Source organism: Aquarana catesbeiana, linkage group LG07 (assembly GCF_042186555.1).
Source record: "Aquarana catesbeiana isolate 2022-GZ linkage group LG07, ASM4218655v1, whole genome shotgun sequence".
Taxonomy (NCBI): domain Eukaryota; kingdom Metazoa; phylum Chordata; class Amphibia; order Anura; family Ranidae; genus Aquarana; species Aquarana catesbeiana.
The window spans coordinates 199,366,567-199,384,455 of NC_133330.1; the positions used below are offsets into that span (position 1 = coordinate 199,366,567).

The window sequence follows — 17,889 nt, forward strand, 5'->3', positions numbered from 1 at the left end:
GGGGGCCTTCTCTGGACTCACTCCCCCAGACCAAGTGGACGGAAGGGAGGTGGAGTGGGAATCCTTCTAGCCCCATGCAGCACCTATCAGGTTCTTCACCCACCTCCCTCTCTGACACTCTCCTCTTTTGAGGCACATTGCATTCGTCTTTTTTCTCCCATTTCTCTAAGAATTGCTGTCATCTACCGGCCCCCTGGACCAGTATCAGCCTTTCTTGATGACTTCTCCGCCTGGCTACCCTACTTTCTCTCTTCTGAAATCCCCACAATTATTGTAGGGGACTTCAACATCCCTGTCAACACTAACACTACTATTACTTCTAAACTTCTCAGTCTAACCTCATCGCTTGACCTGAAGCAATGGATACAGGCTCCTACCCACTCCAACGGCAACACCCTTGACCTTGCCTTCTCCTATCTGTGCACTCCGTGCAACCTTTCCAACAATCCACTCCCACTCTCCGATCACCACCTTATTAGTTTTGCTCTCTCCTGGTCTTCCACCTCTTCTCCCTCCAACCGCCTAACAATTACACGTAGAAACCTTCGCCACCTCAACCCTTCTCTTCTCTACTCTGCTACTGATCACCTCTATGACAAAATCTCACCTCTGTCCTGCCCCAACCTAGCTACTTTCATCTACAACAGCTCACTGTCTTCCTCCCTAGACAAGCTTGCCCCCCTCACTACACGCAGAATTAGGCCCCGACTGCTACAACCCTGGCAATCAGATGACACCAGAAGTCTCAGAAAACGTAGCCGCGCTCTTGAGCGCCTGTGGCATAAGACTAAGACCCAGGAAGACTTCACACAATATAAATCTGCCCTCCTAAAATACTACTCCTGCCTTCACACTGCCAAACAGACCTACTTTATCACACTCATTAACACCTTCTCATCCAGTCCACGTCAACTCTTCTCTACCTTCAACACCCTACTCTGTCCTCCACTGCCTCCACCCACCAACTCACTCACTGCCCAGGAGATTGCCAATCACTTCAAAACTAAGATTGATACAATTCATGAGGAGATCACCAATGCGCAAAAACCTCCCCCATGCAACACCCCATGTCCACAGACACAATCATTACTTCCCTCATTCAACCCTGCTACTATTACTGAGGTTGCTAAACTTTTATCTAGCACTCATCTAACCACTTGCCCCCTGGATCCTGTTCCCTCGCAAATGCTTCGTTCACCCTCTGACTCGATTCTACGCTCTCTAACTCACATTTTCAACCTCTCCCTCTCTTGTGGCATCTTCCCAAACTCTCTAAAACATGCGCTAGTCACCCCCATACTAAAAAAGCCCTCACTGGATCCCACCAATCTCAACAACTTAAGTCCCATCTCCTTACTCTCCTTCTCCTCCAAACTTCTTGAAAGACTGGTCTACAACCGACTAAGCCACCATCTGACCATGAATAAACTTCTTGATCCACTTCAGTCCGGTTTTCGCCCTCAACACTCCACGGAAACTGCTCTCCTTAAACTCTCAAATGATCTACTAATGGCTTAAGCCAATGGACACTATTCTGTACTACTTCTCCTGGATCTCTCTGCTGCCTTTGACACAGTGGACCACCCCCTCCTCCTCAAAAAACTCCACTCCTTCGGTCTCCGTGACTGTACTCTTCGCTGGTTCTCATTCTACCTATCCCACCGCTCCTTCAGTGTCACTTACAGCTCTACTTCCTCCTCTCCTCTTCCTTTTTCCGTTGGGGTCCCCCAAGGTTCTGTTCTTGGACCTCTCCTTTTCTCAATCTACACCACCTCCTTGGGTCAGTTGATTGCCTCCCACAGCTTTAAATATCATCTCTATGCTGATGACACCCAAATCTATCTCTCCACCCCCCAGCTCTCTCCATCTGTCTCCTCACGCATTACCAACTTACTAGCAGACATATCAGCCTGGATGTCACATCACTTTCTCAAACTCAACCTATCCAAAACTGAGCTCATGATATTTCCTCCCTCAGGTGCCACTTCCCCTGGTTTCCCTGTCAAGATCAACGGCTCAACTATCAACCCATCTCCCCACGCCAAGGTCCTAGGTGTAATCCTGGACTCTGAACTAACCTTTCGACCCCACATTCTATCACTATCCAAAGCTTGCCGCCTCAGTCTTCGCAACATCTCCAAGATACGCCCCTTCCTAACCAATGACACCACAAAGCTTCTAATCCACACCCTGGTCATCTCCCGCCTTGATTACTGCAACTCCCTCCACATTGGTTTACCTCTAAATAGGCTATCCCCACTTCAGTCCATCATGAACGCTGCTGCCAGGCTCATCCACCACATAAACTGCTCAGCATCTGCCACACCCCTCTGCCAATCTCTCCATTGGCTGCCACTCAGTCACCGAATTAAATTCAAGATACTAACTATAACTTACAAAGCCATCCACAACCTGGCCCCCAGCTACATCTCTAACCTAGTCACAAAATACCAACCTAATCATTCTCTTCGCTCCTCCCAAGACTTCCTGCTCTCAAACTCCCTTGTCACCTCATCCCATGCTCACCTTCAGGACTTCTCCAGAGCCTCCCCCGTCCTCTGGAATGCTCTACCCCAATCCGTCCGATTTTCTCCTACTTTATCCACTTTCAGACGATCCCTGAAAACTCATCTCTTCAGAGAAGCCTATCTGGCCCCCACCTAACAACTGTACATTTATCTTTTCAATCAGCACATCACCCATAGTTATTACCTCTTGTATCTCTTGACCTTCCCTCTTAGATTGTAAGCTCTAAGGAGCAGGGCCCTCTGATTCCTACTGTATCAAATTGCATTGTATTTGTACTGTTTACCCTCAAGTTGTAAAGCGCTACGTAAACTGTTGGTGCTATATAAATACTGTATAATAATAATAATTAAAAAACTGGTATCGGTGCATCCCTAGATGCTACCAGCACTGAATTTTTAGGGGAGAAAAGCAATCTGGGCAGATTTTCTAGCCTCCCCAGTCAAGGATTCTCCCTCTCTAGAGTTCTTTGTTACCAGTCATGTTTTGCTACCATATACATTAGATGTCATCTCATGTGTGGGCTGCTAAAGTGTCCATTATTAAAATAAACTTAAAAGTGTAAATGCTAGAAAACTTCTGAACTTGGGGAAGAGCTCCAATTTAGCATATCTGTACAGCAGCTAGGTGTTTCATAGGTAACAAGGGAAAATAATCTTCCATTTCTGTAGCATGCCTTTTCAAAATAATTCTATGGGTGTACTGCAGTCTGAGCAGAGGAGAGTGGTTTGCTGATACTGTTCTTTCCTTGTGGGGATACCCCTGTAACGCATTTTGAACGAGCTGCCAACACACACGAACACACAGGAAAAAAAACCTGCACCATTTTTTGGATACATCATACTACAGTGTGTTATTGGTGTATTGCAATACATGTGTATCAGAGCTGTTGTCCTAGCGCATTGGGGTACTATTCAAAATCAAAGGTACCGCAGTGTGCCATAGCACAATGGACTACAGTGTTAATGTTTTCGGCTCTTAATAGCAATGTGCTTTACATATTACTGTTCACAAAATTTTGGAAGCTCAGTTTGTTGTCAAAATTATTTGATTAACTTCTCTGCTTATCACAGTGTTCTGTGCAGCATTATGCATAGAACACTCTCTGGGTTATGCTTTAAAGCAGGAGTCAACAGAATTCAGAGCATGGCAACCGATTCGCTTCCATCTTCAGCTTGTTCATTTGAAACAGATTTCCATGTTTATTTCACTGACTTTCACTTTAAGGACCAGAAGATTTTTTCCCCCTTAATGACCAGGCCATTTTTTGCGATACGGCACTGTGTCGCTTTAACTGACATTTGCACGGTCGTACAACGATACAAAATTGATGTTTTTTATTTCTGACAAATAGAGGTTTCTTTTGGTGGTATTTGATCACCTCTGCAGTTTTTATTTTTTGCGCTATAAACAAAAAAAGAGCGACAATTTAAAAAAAAAAAAAAAAAAAAAAAAATTTTTTACCTTTCGCTATAATAAATATAAAAAAAAAGTAAAAAAAAAGCGTATATTGATTGGTTTACGCAAACGTTATAGTGTCTACAAAATAGAGGATAGATTTATGGCTATTTTATTGTTTTTTTTTACTAGTAATGGCCATCAGTGATTTTTAGTGGGACTGCGACATTGCGGCGGACAGATCACACACCTAACTGACATTTATGACACTTTTTTGGGAACCAGTGACATTATTACAGTAATCGGTGCTAAAAATATGCACTGTTATTTTACTAATGACACTGGCAGCGAAGGGGTTAAAGGTGTTCCCTCAGTGTGTTTACTAACTGTATGGAGGGCTGTGGGACTGGGGAAATACACAGATCCGTCTTCCTGTATAGCAGAAAGACAGGATCTGTGTGATCTCCCCTGTCAGAACGGAGATTTGCCTTGTTTACACAGGCAAATCCCCGTTCTGTCACTGCGGGAAACAATCGCGGGTGGCCGGCGGACATCGAGTCCGCCCCACCCGCTGATTGGCTCCCCTGCTGCCCAGTGGGCGCACGCTCACAAATCGCCGTGTACGAGCCGACGTACAATGACAGCGATGCGCGGGAACCAGACACATTGCCGCAGTACAACGGCGGCTGGTCCTTAAGAGGTTAAATAGTTTGTTTGGGCCAAGCTGGACCAAAGAACCATCTTCTTCACTAAGTTGCACTGGCTCTAAGCACTGTATGTACTGCATGTAGCTTTATACAGTAATGGGTTCTGGTTGTGAGACAGAGACTTCCTGTCTCACAACCGGGACAATGCAGAGTCGGTCTGAGTGGCGCTCAGCCATTCCTTGGCAACTTTGTATTCTGTGAATGAATGCAAAGCTTCCTCTGATTGGCTGAGGCAGAGAAGTGGGCTGATGATGTCACAATCTCCGACTCGGCCAATCAGAGGAAGTAATTTACAGAATTCAAAGCTGCCTATGAATAGCTGAGCGGGCTCAGACCTACGTGATATTGTTTGGTTGTGAGATGGGAAGTCTCTGTCTCACAACGGGAACCCAGTGCTATGTACTCTATGAAGCTGAAGCTACATGCAGTACATACAGTGCTTAGATCTGCTGCTGCACTTAGTGAAGGAAATAGTTTGTCTGGATCAGCTTGGTCCAAAAGAACAATTTAAAGCGAAAGAAAACATGGAAATCTGCTTTAAGATTTGAATATGAAAGATAGAAGATAATTAATTGCCATGCACAGCTGTTCCAATTTTGATTAATTCCTTTCCTAGTTTTCTATAGGCCCTACATTTTATACAATTTTCTTATTCAATTTCCTTTAGATTTACCTTCAGTTACGTAGTGCCTGATTGTATACAAATTGAAAGTATTTAGGTTTGGCCTCATATTATATGATTTTGGTAATTCTAAAGGAAAGCCTAAGTGGAAGCTTTTCTTTTCTTCATTTGAAAGTTTTGAGGATTGCATGTGTATTGGCAAGGACCCAAACCATTCAGTAGCTCTTAAAGTTGCATTTCGAAAAGCTGGATTGCTATCATTTATATGTATTTGATCATGGCATTAAATTTTTAAACTTATTTTTTTTTACATATTCCCTCGGGATACCTGAGTCAAGAGAGTTTGTTTGTCCTGGATGACACATTACTCTAATGTCTCACATTCACTTCAATATGAAACTACACTGAAACCTTATATTGGTTAGAAATGAGCATAAATGCAAATTTAATACTGTTGGGTATCCTTTTTATGTCGCCAGCAGTATTTTGGTTATATCTTCAGTATCCTCACACAGGTGAAATGTCTTAGGTCTCTGATGGTTTTTATCTCTCCAAACACTGTATTTTGTGGTAAAGTTTCAAGTGGTGTGATAAAATGTGATAATACCTTCACTGTGTATGTGATAACACTTAATTCTCACTTTGAGTTATCTATGACATTAATAGCAGCCTGTCTGTCACTCTAATGCCCAGGAGGGTTTGCTTTATACCGCTCTGCTTTGGCTTCTCCATGTGTATTCCTGGTCCATCTCTTCGAGTGTGGATCGCATATTTGTATTAAATTCATGCGAGAAATCTTTAGTGCCTCATAAAAGCACAGTTTTTGATCTGTTTTAGTGACACTTACATTATATTACAGATTTGTACATGTAAGACTAAAAACATGTTTTAAGTCACTTTGTAACTATAGTTCTGGGTCTACTGCTTAGAGCCCATTCACACAGGGGCAACTTTGGATCCGACTTCAAGTCGCCCCTAGTCGCCTCAAGTCACGCTACATGAAAAAATCAATGTAAGTGAATGGATCTGTCTTAATGCACACTACTGCAGTCGCTCCGACTTCAGAAAAGGTTCCTGTACTACTTCAATCCGACTTGAAGGCAACTTGTACCCACTGATTTCAATGGAATTTGCCTCCAAGTCTGATCACTGTTCATACTGAGGCAACTTTACAGGAAGCAGAAAGGAAACAGAAAGTAATTTCCTCCACTAAACAGCCAGCCCCCTCCTTCTCACACACAGCTGATAAGCTCTGATTGGCCACTTGTAAAGTTCCCTGTCCTGCAGGCGACTTCAAGTTGTGTTGTAAGTTGCCCCAAGTTGTGCTGTGATTCATACTCAAGTCGTGTCCAAGTTGCCTCCCAAAGTCGCGCTGGAAGTCGTGTTGCCCCTGTGTGAATGGGCTCCTACTCTGGCACCAGGCTTTCATGTTACAAATTTGTAGTTTTTTAAGCATCTGTCTGATATAGGATGTCATAGGCTTTTCTCCTCTTGTCCGGGATGTGCTGTTTTTTTTTTTTAAACCACTTATGTACCGCCCACCGTCATTATACGGAGGCTCTTTGAAGTGGAATATCGTTGTTATGGCAGCAGCTAGCTGCCATAACCCCAGTATCCTCTTCTTCAGTGGGCGGTCCGCTTTCAGACAACAGTGGTCTCAGTGGCAGATTCGCCGTGAGATCACTTTATTGGTGGCGGGACAGGCTCCCCCTCTGCTGCTTACCGGAGCCGCCAGCAGCAGCGGAGGCAATCAGTTCCTTTCCCCTGCTTGGCATGGAGCTGAGGGGAAGATGGCCTTCCCCCTACCCCCCCCCCCCCCCCCCCCCCCGGCTCCATGCAATTGCAGGGCGGAAGCGCCATTAAAACGTCACTTCCTCCCATAGCTCTTAAAGGAACATTTGGATTTTTTTATTTTTTCAAACTACATTTTTTTTTTTTTTTTTTTTTTTGCATTTTAGTGTAAATATGAGATCTGAGGTATTTTTAACCTCAGATCTCATATTTAAGAGGTCCTGCCATGCTTTTTTTCTATTACAAGGGATGTTTACATTCCTTGTAATAGGATAAAAGTGACACCATTTTTTTTTTAAAGAACAGTGTAAAAATAAAAAGTAAAATAAATAAGAAAAAATAAAATAATTTTAAACACGCCCCTGTCCCGACGAACTCGCCTGCAGAAGAGAATGCATACTTGAGTAGGGCCTGCATATGAAAACTGTTTTCAAGCCACATGTGAGGTATCATCACGATCGTTAGAGCAAGAGCAATAATTCTAGCACTAGACCTCCACTATAACTCAAAACATGCAACCTGTAGAATTTTTTAAACGTCACCTATGGAGATTTTTAAGGATAAAAGTTTGTCACCATTCCACGAGCGGGCGCAATTTTGAAGCGTGACATGTTTGGTATCAGTTTGCTTGGCGTAACATCATCTTTCGCAATTTAAAAAAAAAATGAAGCTAACTTTACTGTTGTCTTATTTTTTAATTCAAAAAAAGTGTATTTTTAAAAAAAAAAGTGCGCTTGTAAGACCGCTGAATGTTAATAAATTACCTTTCCTTTTCAATCTGCAGTGATGTAATTCTCTCTAAAATACAATGCAACATGGCGACCTGGAGGTGTTCTGTACATTCTGTAGATGGTGTACAGAATGAACACCACCCACCCCCCCCCCCCCCCCCCCGAAAAGTCATTTTTTGCTTGTGTGATTGGCTCACTGATTTTCCCAGAAGTCTGCACTAAGATACAAGTCAGATCTTGGGCATCCCCTGCAACAAAAAATTATTTTTTGGTGAGATACTCCCAAAAGGGAAATCCCTTCTAAAGGGATGCAGACCCTGCCACCTTCCTCATTAGAGCCCTGCAGGTGCAGCAGCTGATTGATAATTATAAAACCACTTCTGTTAGATTCACTTAGCACATGAACACAGACAAACCGCTATTTCTTCAGAATAACAAAATGTGCCACAAAGTTTAACATCCCTGCAATGTGCATAGATCACCCAAAGGGGAATGTTTTTTTTTTTCTCAACAAAAGTGGAGATAATAAAAGGACTGTGTAATGTTTTTTGTGGATATTTTTTGCTTTATTATAAAATGTTTTATTCTTTGTTTTTTTTCTAGTCAGGCAAATGTAATATATTACATAATATTGTGCATTCTTCTTTTGAGCCAACAAGTACGGCTGAAGTCCCTTTTCACATATTTTTAGGCTCCCATTAGCTCCCTGTAACAAAATCACATAGAATACTTAAAAATATATATAATATATGGACCTAAACCGTTCTAGTTTACCTTCAATAATTATTACTGAGTAACATATGCTTCTATGATTTAGATTGTTCTACATCAGTACATTTTGCCATTTCTCTTCCAACTCCTTGAACTGCTAGTTAATCACTAAGGCTTTCATTTCTGTCCTGGATGTGTGATTGAAGGGGAGGATCTAATTGTAAAAATTCAGAAATGGCTATACGCCTTGTCACAACCATACTCATGCAGACTTACAATGCTGAAGAAGACAGAGGCTATGTTTGACCAAGTCTTTTAGAATACAGTATGTTTAGGGCAGTGTGGTCAACTCTTGCATCTACGTGACTGTACAGATGTACAGTATTTAGACACTGTGCGAGTGATATAAAAAAATGTTAGCCATGCGTTGTGACACATTGCTTTAAGGCTGGGTTCACACTGCTGCGGTGCGGGAACGCAGCGAATTTACTGCGGGTTCCCGCATCGCACCAACTCGCACGGCAGTTCACACTGCCATATGCGAACTGCTGGGGAGTGTCATACAATGTTAATGACACCCCCAGTTCAGCCCGCATATCGCAATGCGAACTGACAATTCGGACATTTTTGGATCGCATAGGTGTGAACACCCATGCGATCCGATTTTGGTCCGAACAAAAAAAAGGGTCCTGTGCGAGTTTGGACCGAATGCGGTGCGATATCAGCCATACTATCTGTATGGCTGATATCGCACAGCACAGACATCGCATGTGATGTGAACAGCAGTGCGCTGCGAATCACATGCGATGTCTGCCACCGCAGCAGTGTGAACCCAGCCTTAAGCGGATGTAAAGTCTAATTGTTTATCTATTTTACTAAAATAAAAAGATGTCATAGTTACCTGCTCTGTGCAAGGGTATTGAACAGAGCAGCCCCAAACCATCTCTTCTTGGGTCCCCTGCTGGTGCTCTATGCTACTCCTCTTCTCTGTCTGCCACCACAGAAAGGTGCTTCTTACGGTGGCACATCTGTGGGCTCGCTCCCGAACTGGGCTGTGTGCATTTATAGATACACACAGCGTGGCTTGGCCCTACATCCCGCTTCCTCCACACAGGATTTGATTGACAGCATCAGGAATCAATGGCTCCCTCTGTTCTCAGCCAAGCCTGTGAGAGCGGGGAGAGAAGACCTGCAGACAGGCACAGCGCTTGATCGATACAGAACTCAGTATTTGAACGGGGGGAAACCAGCTACTGAAAGGTGTGTGTGTGTTTGATTTTTTTTTTTTAACCTTCATAACCACTTTAAACACCTCAATGCATGGCAATTTGGGACAGTTTTTTTTTTTTTTTTTTTTGCAGCACACGGGACACAGAACAGGCGCTGTGCATTGCAGCACATGTGTCTTGAAGGCGGTTTGAAAAAGTCACAATAGGTCTTCTCCAGGAATCTGAATGTTCAGTCCTAATTTATTATAACTGTGCTGATTTATACATCAACCTCTTGGAACTAAACCCTCTTATTCTTTACAGCCTAAAGAAGCTGCCATCTTATCCTCTGTTTGATCTGCAGTTGCCAGAGTGCTGCACATGTGATCAGCTATGACAACAGCCATTTGATGGATTGACAGTTTAGTGGAGAGCTGACATAAGAACACTAGTAACTGTAGCAGTTCTCATATAAGGCAGGTCTTGAATGTAAATGTTTTGGGAAACAGTTACATTGGTGGGTTTAGTTCCGCTTTATGCCTTACTTGCTCTTAGCCTGACACTCTTTGGATTGTCAGAGGTCATCAGAAATCTGAAATTTGTGTTTAACTGCCTGACCTTTACACATCCCACACTTCAGGTGACATCTGGCCCCTCTGATTACTCAGCAGTGGCAGCTCCCATATTTCTATCTTGACAGGTTCCTTTTTAGGAGCCTTTCAGTTAAAATGTTTTTCCAAAGGATCTTGAAAGCATGGAGCCCTTTATTGATTTGCTTTCAACTGTACTGATGTAGACCGTTTTTAAAATGTTGAAAGTTTGGGTGAGCATGTAGTGTCTCTGGCTGCTGGTCTTATGACAGGATATGAATCGGGAGCCTTCCTTAATCTACCCAATAACTTATTAAATGAATATCAACTCAAAAAATCCCAAACTGTGCTCTTATAAGTAGTTATCTTAAAATCACTATAACTCATACATGATGAATCTGTGCAAGCATACTTTTCATAAATAATGTAGTAAATATTCAGTGCAAAAATCTGTTCAATTTGTATGTAATGAATTTATGAAAACAGAATTTCCAGAAATAATATATACATATTCTGCGTGAATCGGCATAAAAAATCCATGCAACAATTGAACACATTTCGTGCATAGTCCAGTGCATCAAATCTACTATGTGTCCTTCTAAACCTAAATCTTCAGTCTGTACTTATGATGCTGTGTTACGTACCACTCCACAGTGCTTTACTAATCTCTCCATTTTGTGTCTTCTTCACCAGCAGTCAAGCCTACTCACCAGAGAAACCAACCCTGTATTGCTACCTGTCATACTCACATTTATTAGCGAACTCCTTTCAGAGGAACAGACCCTATCCTTAGGGTCATACATGTATTTATTAATATAGAACAGAGTTGCACTTCATGAACAATTGAAATCTCACAGCATAAAGAGCATCAAGTAAAACAAACAATAGTCCTTTTAGATGGGAAAGGATGATAATTAAGCAGCAGTAATATTGATCTTGCAAGTAGTATTCCACACATGCGTCTTAAACGCAGAGACATACAGTCCACTCCATTCCCCTGTGTGACAAACGCCATATGACACCACCACCAATAGTATAGAAAGATTGCCTGCTTACCAGCAGTACTGGACCTTTTTAGAAAAAAGGCCAGTAACACTTGTGGCTGATTATCCCGCCAGGGCCTTTGGATAGCAATCCAATTAAAGCTTGATGGTCCTGTAGGTGAATCATCTCTCCAGATTATCCGGAATATCCAACTCAAAAATAAAGGACGCTCCTTATAGTGTAAAATCCAATGATTTATTGTAAAAAACCTCACATAAAAGGAGGATAAGTTGTAAAAATAACACTGGCTGGCATAAAAACAAACTAGCACCCGCGCTTCCGGTTCTTGTGAATAGCGATGATGTCAGCATGTCATCCTACATGCGCGTTTCATCAGAGGTTGACGTCATCCTGTGGCATGGGCCATGTACTGCGCCTCATATAACACAATATTACAACCAGGCCTTGTACTGATTCCCGAGGACTCAGCTAAACACCAAGCCTTGTTCTAATTCTTGAGAACTCAGCTGAATGGCAAGCCTTGTTCTGATTCCCAAGGGCTTAGCTGGACACCAATCATATCGCCTTCAGCAGACGTTTAACGCATTTAAAACTCTAATTAAAAACTGTAGACTACTCTAACATGTCTGCTCAAAATTTATTGCACAAAATGTATTGCTTTATATGTCAGGAGTACTTAAAGTGGGGTTCCACCCAAAAAAACAAAAATACATAAAAAATCCTAAAAAAAAAAAAAAAAAACATTTGGATATTTTTTTTTTTAACTTACCTCTAAATGCCTGTTGCTAGGGGGTCCCTCGTAGTCTGCCCCTTCCAGTGCCTGGGCTGGTGACATCACTTCCCCCTCGGCACAGGAAGGGCTCCGCTCTGCTCCCTCCCTCCTGTCAATCATCTGGGACCCATTACAGGTCCCAGGTGACCGCTCGCGCATGCGCAGTGGGTGCCGGGCTGTGAAGCCACAGCCTGGCGCCCACAGTTGCAATGCCGGCGCCGCTGAACGGAGGGGGAGACAGGAAAGTGTCCAATTAAAAGTCAGCAGCTGCAGTATTTGTAGCTACTGACTTTTAATTTTTTTTTTTTTCATGGGCCCCCTGGTTGGAACTCCTCTTTAATATGCTAATATCTTAAACCTAAAAAAGGGTAAATAATATTATATATTAAAAAAATGTATCCTGAATGGTTCAACCCGGAAGTATGAGAAATGTCAACAGTGGAGACACTCTAACATACTACCCTCTGCAGGAAAAAGATATGTATTACACATAAGTGCAGAACATATAAATTTGATTAAAATGTATATCCTCCTGGGGTCCAGATATTCTATACATTGATACTTGAATAGTCAAAGGTATATCAAAAACCAACAACTGCATCTATGGTTTAATTAATCCACAACTATAATCTGATTTAATTAAGAATATCAACAAAGGCATTAACATCTATGTCAAAATTAAGGCCCAAAGGGGAGAAACATCCTATTTTGAAAATTCACTTCATCTCGAGTTGAGAAATACCTCTCACTAATGAGCTCCCCTCCAATGTAGGTTGTGTCTGTCAGTGGCCATAAATACTAATGCATAATATTTTGAAACTGAATGATTTTGGAAACCCTTCCTAATATTGTTAATATGCTCATTCAATCTCACCCGTAAGGCCCGTTTAGTCCTGCCCAGATACTGAAGTCTACGGGGACATTGTAGTAAATAAACAACTCCTGTCGTGGAGCAAGCAATAAATGGTTTTATCTTAAAATTGCTGGAAGAACAAGTAGCTGTAAATTCTCTAATATTCCTATGTCGACACTGTCAGGGCTGGGCTCAGCCCTTCCTTCTCTGAGCTCGCCACTCAGCTGTTGGCTAATTGCCAGCTCCCATCTCTCTCCACTGTTACTCAGCTGTTGATGATATCCTGCTCGTCAGTCCTGCTTACTTAAGCCGTCCAGTCCAGAGGCTCTCTGCCTTCGCCTTGGTCAACATCACAGAGATGATCTCCTGTTTTCCTGTTTAAAGACTTGCTTTGCTGACATCCCTTCTGGCTCCAGATTCTGCTTGCTGTTTCACTACGTTGATCCCTGACTTCTGGCTTGGCTGACTATCCGTTCCGGTTACTGAACTTTGGCTATGTTTTGACTATGTTTGTTCTTTATATTATTAAACAAGTGTGATTTAACTGTACTTCTGTCTCGTTCTGATTTCATGCTTTCTGACAGATGCCCATTTAGAGCACACTCTTGAGGTTTCTTACATTGATAAAATCCAACCAGATTCTGAAAAGGAGTTGGTTTAGAGCAGGGATATGCAATTAGCAGACCTCCAGCTGTTGCAAAACTACAAGTCCCATCATGCTCTGCCTCTGGGTGTCTTGCTTGTGGCTGTCAGAATCTTGCTATGCCTCATGAGACTTGTAGTTCTGCAACATCTGGAGGTCCGCTAATTGCATATCCCTGGTTTAGAGGGTGGATTAACCACTTCCCGCCCGCCCTATAGCGGATTGACGTCCGGGAAGTGGTTCTGTTATCCTGACTGGACGTCATATGACGTCCAGCAGGATAACATGCCGCAGCGTGCCCCCGGGGGCGCGCATCGCGCCGATCGGTGGAGCGGTGTGTCAGTCTGACACACCGCTACACTGATCTTGGTAAAAAGCCTCCGGCGGAGGCTCTTTACCACGTGATCAGCCGTGTCCAATCACGGCTGATCACGCTGTCAATAGGAAGAGCCTTTGATCGGCTCTTCCTCACTCACGTCTGACAGACGCAAGTAGAGGAGAGCCAATCGGCGGCTCTCCTGGCAGGGGGGGTCTGCGCTGATTGTTTATCAGCACAGCCCCCCCCCGCAGATCACCACACTGGACCACCAGGGATCGCCACTAGGACCACCAGGGAAGGGGCAACATGTGGTTGGCCAGGTATGTACCCCATGGCCATCCACATGTGCCCAGTGTGCCAAATCTGTGCTAATCAGTGCCCACAAATGGGCACTGATTGGCACAATTATGTTGCAGTGATGCCCAGCAATGCCACCCTTAGGGGCATCACTGCAAATAAGCAATGCCATCAGTGCCACCCATCAGTGTCCATGCCACCTGTCAGTGCCCATCTATCAGTGCCCATCTGTGCCAACTATCAGTGCCACCCATAAGTAACCATCAATGCCACCTATGAGTGCCCATCAATGCCACCTATGAGTGCCCATCAGTGCCGCCTATAAGTGCCCATCCGTGCCACCTATGAGTGCCCATCAGTGCCGCATACCAGTGCCCATCAGTGCCGCCTATCAGTGCCCGTCAGTGCCACCTCATCGGTGCCCATCAGTGCCGCCGTATCAGTGCCTGTTAGTGCAGCCATATCAGTGCCCGTCATTGAAGAAGAAAACGTATTTATTTACAAAAAGAAACAAAGAAAAATGGGGTTTTTTTTCAAAATTTTTGGTCTTTTTTTATTTGTTGCGCAAAAAATAAAAACCGCAGAGGTGATCAAATACCACCAAAAGAAAGCTCTATTTGTGGGAACAAAATGATAAAAAATTTGTTTGGGTACAGTGTAGCATGACCGTGCAATCGTCATTCAAATTGCGACAGCGCTGAAAGCTGAAAATTGGTCTGGGCGGGAAGGTGTCTGAGTGCCTGGTATTGAAGTGGTTAAGGACACTAGGGGCAATTTTATCTTTAAGTGAAGGAACCCCTCTAAAGACCATTTGAGGTTTAGAAGGCAAGGATGATCTTAACACCCTATGGTTGCACAATATGTGCCAATGTCTTTGAATAAGTTGTTTTATCCACCAATGCTACATAGAGTAGGTAGTAAGGGCTGTATTTGTTAGCTTTCCTCCTATCCTGAGTATCCCAACAGCATAACCAGCAGTCAAAAGTCAAAATAAAACCAACAACTCTTTATTATGCCACACATTTATTAAAAAGATGTCATCAATGGACCGATCCCTCCACTGATGATGTCTGTATGACGAAACAAATAGGGCTTGGCTTGTTGGACATGTGATGTGATGCTGTCTAACATGGAAAGATCCACCGGTAAATATACTGCGGTTTTGACATGTTGATGTTAGTGTAAAGATTTTGGTTTTAATGGAATACATTTTTAATAAATGTGTTGCGCAGTGAACAGTTTGGTTTTATTTTGCCTTTTGAATGCTGGTTATGCTCCTGGGATACTCTGGGGAGGAGGAAGGAGATTTCTAATAAATACGTGTATGACCCATAGCAATACATTCTCTGGTTTCTCTTCAGATCGAATAAATCTTTTGCCCTTTACTAAAGATTTCCGTGGAGGGGTTTTTAAAAAAAAAAAATACATTGTCTGTTCTGCAGGTGAGTAGGCTTGAGTACTGGTGAAGGAGACAAAAATGGAGGGATTTGTAAAGCACTGTAGAGTGGTATTTAACACAGCACCATAAGCGAAGACTGGTGGTTTGGGAGATTGAAAACTGTTGTTTGGAAGGACACTGGGGGAGCTGTGCAGAGTATCGAATCCGCTTCTAACTTCAGTTTGTTCAAATAAGCTTTGACAATAAGCCCTCATTCACACTGAGCATGGGTTTGAAATTGTGCGGGTTTAGCTGAACTCACACAATTTCAAACCTGCATTTCTGTACGCGTTTGGGGGCAATTTGAAAGAAGATGTACAGATGTCTGTTGAAATCGCCCCTGAAGTTGTCAAAAGTAGAACTACTTTTGGAAATGGGTGCGGCGGTGCAAAGTCGACGTTGCACCGATTGGGACAGTGCCGTTGCCGGCAATAGGCTGCATTGCATGGAATATTTACTGTATTATTTATGAAAAGTATGTTTGTACAGGGTTGCAGCAGTTTTAAGAAAGCAGCTTATGAGAATTTATTTATGAAGCACATTTTGGGGCTTTTTGAGTTGATATCTGTTTAATAAGATATTGGGTAGATTAAGAAACCACACTAGTTAGGTATAGCCCTAATTATATAAGTTCAAATCCCATTAGGTATTTTAAATATAGCTGCAGGGATAAACTGTGTGGTAAGACGCCGCTCAAAAGTGACCCAGTTCTTCAGATGTGGATATGGCTGTGTATGGCCTCAGCCATCGCTACTCCAGCCACGCCCCCTGACATGTTTCGCCCAGCCTACAGGATCTTGGTCACAGAGGTGGGCACCTGTTGTGACCAAGCCCCAGTGATTGGAGTGAAACATGTCAGGGGGCGTGGCCGGGTCTGCGCTGGCTAAGGCCAAACACAGCCATATCCACATCTGTAGTATTGAGTCGATTTTGAGTAGCATCTTACCCCTCATATGTCTACCCTTCTGAATTAGTGCCTGAAACCTGCTCCCACTTTCTGAATACCAGTAGGGTCACTTGTTATCCTCCAGCTTTGAGTGGTGCTTCAAGTCCACATGTGATCATGCTGGGATAAAATAGTTCATATTTATTGGCGCAGACATATTTACTATAGTTGTAATCGAGAGCCTTGTCTTAGAATCCATGTTTGCTAAGATAGGATTATCATAGATAATTTTTTGTTACTTGATAAAAGGACAATATGAGTGATATTATTATTATTATACAGGATTTATATAGCGCCAACAGTTTGCGCAGCGCTTTACAACATGGGGCAGACAGTACACTTACAATACAAATCAATACAGGAGGGATCAGAGGGCCCTGCTCGTTATGAATTTCTTTATAATGCATCTTATATTGTGAAGAGACTAGGAGCTGCAGTTGCATGAATCAATATAGATTTTCACTAAAGTGTATTCTGTAGATCACCAGAAATGTGAACAGGAATAAATGTTTTTAAATTCATGCATTTAGAGAGGGTTCAGCATTAACACCAGCACATCATCAAGAATTGGACAGGGCTTAGATTAGCAGGAAAAAGATGGGACTTTGTTTCTCCACAACTTTGACACCTCAGTGATTTCTTCAATTTTGGAATTGTGCTCTTGATTGTAGCCCCAGTGAACAGCTAGTGGATACCATAGAGAAAGCCATGCAGTGGAACTGACGTGTTAAAATCTTTGGATTGGAAAACCTGTTACTTTTTATTCATGATGTTGGTAAAGCAAGGTCATTAGAGCCAGAAAGCTACTCTCTGAATCCCTAGCTCAGAAGAGCAGGTAACTCGTATAGACTTTCCCCCAGTATCTGTGTATTGTTTTGTGTATTTTTATAGTTATAATAAAGGTTTTATTATTTGTAAACTCCATGAAAATTAATCTTCAGTTTAACTGCAGTTATAAATTTGCAGTACAGTTCAGAATTTACCAGGACTGCAAATATGTAAGATAAGGAAGTGATTCAAAGGGAAACATTTGTTCTCCTCAACCACACAACTTCTTGTTTGTAAGCCAGTAGAAATATACAGTGGGAGCTTAATTTTACAATAAAGGAGAAGTATAGCTAAAGCTATTTAGGCTATACTTCTGAGGATCTCAAGAGTGCAGTTTGTCCTTCACTCTTGCGACCTGTAACTCCTGTGACGTCACTCAGTTGGTCCAGGCTCTGGATCGAACCTGACTTTACAGTCAGGGTCCACCCAAATGCATGGACCGCCAGCTGGTTCAGCCTCTCAGTGAGCTGCTGGGAGACTGAGCCAGCCACTCCCTCCCCCTCC

At 42.8% G+C, this 17,889-nt stretch overlaps 1 protein-coding gene and 1 non-coding gene across 7 annotated transcripts in view; both read left to right on the forward strand.

The window, feature by feature from the left end:
- Positions 1-17,889, forward strand: part of DENND1B (DENN domain containing 1B) — a 422,418-nt gene that overhangs the window by 90,600 nt on the left and 313,929 nt on the right. The window lies entirely within an intron of this gene.
- LOC141104029 (U5 spliceosomal RNA) lies at positions 15,515-15,630 on the forward strand. Its single transcript, XR_012235418.1, has one exon. It is a non-coding gene; the product is annotated as a U5 spliceosomal RNA (small nuclear RNA).